At 43.1% G+C, this 2,833-nt stretch overlaps 1 pseudogene; it reads left to right on the plus strand.

Moving 5' to 3' along the window:
* The window catches only part of LOC101572765, a 177,881-nt pseudogene extending 175,680 nt beyond the window's left edge, over positions 1–2,201 (plus strand).
* The last annotated feature ends 632 nt before the right edge of the window (positions 2,202–2,833 follow it).

Below are 2,833 nucleotides of genomic sequence, written 5' to 3' on the forward strand. Positions count from 1 at the left end.
TTGTAATCCCAAAATTCAGGAGGCTGAGGCAGGAGGACTGCCATGAGTTCAGGCCAGCCTGGACTACACAGCAAATTTAAGAGCAGAATGAGCTCCATAGCAAAACCCTATCTCAGACAAAGCAAAGCAAAACAAAAAGAAATATTCCCAACGTAAGCTATTTTTAAAATTTATTTATCTTTCGGGTCCTCCAAGATGACGAAAAAAAGAAGGAACAACGGTTGTGCCAAAAAGGGCCACGGTCATGTGCAGCCTATTCACTGCACGAACTGCACCCGGTGCGTACCCAAGGATAAGGCTATTAAGAAGTTTGTCAGGGGCCAGGGAGATGGCTCAGTGGAATAAGCACTTCCCTGGCAAGCGCAAGGATCTGAGTTCAATCCCCGGTTCCATCACAAAAAAAAAAAAAAAAAAAAAAATCTGATTTTCCAAGTCACATGTAACTAGTTGTACACATCTAAGAGCAACCCCTGCCCTTTTGCCTCAGAATCAAAACTTACATTGGGCACAGGCTATATTCTCACAATGAGAGTATGCCAAGAGTCATACACCAAAGTATGTGTGAAGTCCACTTCTGTGGCTCTCACCTTGCAAATAACTCAGATGCCTGTCCACCTTGCTTGCTGCTTCCCCTTCTAAGCTTTTGACCCAGCCCCAGCCCTAATCTAGCCCCATCAACCCATCCTCTGTATTGCAGATTGAATAGTCTTTCTTAAATGTAACCCAAATAAGATTACCACTGCTTCAAACCTTCCTGGAGATCTCCATGGTCCCTTGGAAATGTACAAAAGGGTACTTTAAGGCTTCCCTGATCAATCTTTGCTTCTCACTCTCATTCCATCTTTTCCTTATGGACTGATTGAAAGAGCCCTTCAAGGGTAGCTTTCTGACCCCAGTAGAAACAGTCTGAGTAAAGCTCTGCCAATGGGCCACATCTCCTTATAGGTAGAATTTCTAGGAGTGACCTTTGAACGTTTCTTTGGTAATCAGTTTATCAATCAAGTGGGTTAATCAAAGGTCCTCACTAAAGCATTTTAATAAATGGAATCATACAAGGTAAAACAGACAATCACATCATCAATATATAAGTTTATCAATTATGATTTAGGTACTCAATTTATGAAGACAATATCTTAATCCTTGGAATAATTATATTTACAAGAGGGTGCTTACCTCCTCTGCTGCACTCTCCCGGGTCAGTACCATCTCAGCTGAAGGAAAGGAGAGAGATCACGCTCCGATTTGGACTGGACACTGAGGGACAATAACAGATTATCCAGGCTTTAGCCCATCAGTGGATGCTGAAGTGATCCGCAAGGCAACCAGAAGAAATGCTCATCAGCATTCTGACTGAGAGGTCCAAAGGTGCAGGGGCAGCTGGTTGTGAGGGAATATCAAGCAGCCTATGAGAAGGAGCTGAAAGACGGCCCTCACAGTGATATCTCTGGCCACTTTGAACATCTCGTGGTGGCTCTCATGACCCCCCAGCAGTGTTCGATGCAGAGCAGCTAAAGAAGTCCACGAAGGGTACTGGAACAAATGAGATGTCTTGATTAAAATCTGAGCTACCAGAATGAGCAGGCAAATGAAGAAGGTCTTGCAAGCCTGTTTCACAATTGATAAGAAGAGTCTTGGAGTTGCCATCAGTTCTGAAACATCTGGTTACTTCTGGAAAGCTCTATTGACTTTGGCAGGTGGCAGAAGAGATGAAAGTGTAAAAGTGGATGAACATCTGGCCAAAAAAGATACTCAGATTCTCTCTAATGATGGCAAGAACAAATGAGGCACCAATGAAGATAATAATAATAGATAAGATAATAATCACCGAGATCCTGTGCTTATAGAGCTTCGCAGCTGAAACTAACACTTGATGAATGCAGAAACGTTAGCCAGAAGGACGTTGAGGACAGCATTAAAGGAGAATTACCAGGCACTTTGAAGACTTGCTGCTGAACATAGTTCACTATGTGAGGAACACGCCTGCCTTTCTAGCTGAGAGACAGCACCATGCTTTGAAGGGTGCTGGAACTGATGAGTTTACTCTAAACTGAATAATCATTTTCAGATCAGAAATTGACCTTTTGGACATTTTCTATGAGTTCAAAAAGCACCGTGGCTGTTCCCTATATTGTGCCATCAAATCTGACACTTCTGGAGATTACAAAAATGTACTCCTGAAGATTTGCGGAGGAGACGACTGAACTCTGCTCCCACCAAGGGCTTTTCCAACAGCTCCGTTTTCTTCTTTCCTGTGGTATTTAAAGCACATCAAAGTGTAAAACAGCAATTACTTTGTCTTGCAGTAATTGTCATTGTTCCATAGAACAACAAAAACAGAAGTAATTATTTAGAGCAACTCATTCATGATGTAGCTTATAAAGGAAATTTTAAATGGTATTAAGAATTTATGGCTTTTTTTGCAACGGGTTTGCCGTGAGAGCATAGGCATAGTGAAGGTCACCACTAAATCGAAGCCAACATGGGAAAGGAAAAGACCCACATTAATATCATCATCATTGGACACGTGGACTCCGGCAAGTCCACCACCACCGGCCATCTGATCTACAAATGTGGTGCATCGACAAAAGAACCATTGAAAAATTTGAGAAGGAGGCTGCTGAGATGGGGAAGGCTTCCTTCAAGTATGCCTGGGTGTTGGACAAGCTGAAAGCTGAGCGTGAGCGTGGTATCACCATTGACATCTCCCCATGGAAACTGGAGACCAGCAAGTATTACATGACCATCATCGATGCCCTGGACACAGGACTTCATCAAAATACATGACTACAGGCACATCGCAGGCTGACTGTGCTGTCCTGATTGTTGCTGCTGG

This window comes from Octodon degus, unplaced genomic scaffold (genome assembly GCF_000260255.1).
Source record: "Octodon degus isolate 3935 unplaced genomic scaffold, OctDeg1.0 scaffold00205, whole genome shotgun sequence".
Classification (NCBI taxonomy): domain Eukaryota; kingdom Metazoa; phylum Chordata; class Mammalia; order Rodentia; family Octodontidae; genus Octodon; species Octodon degus.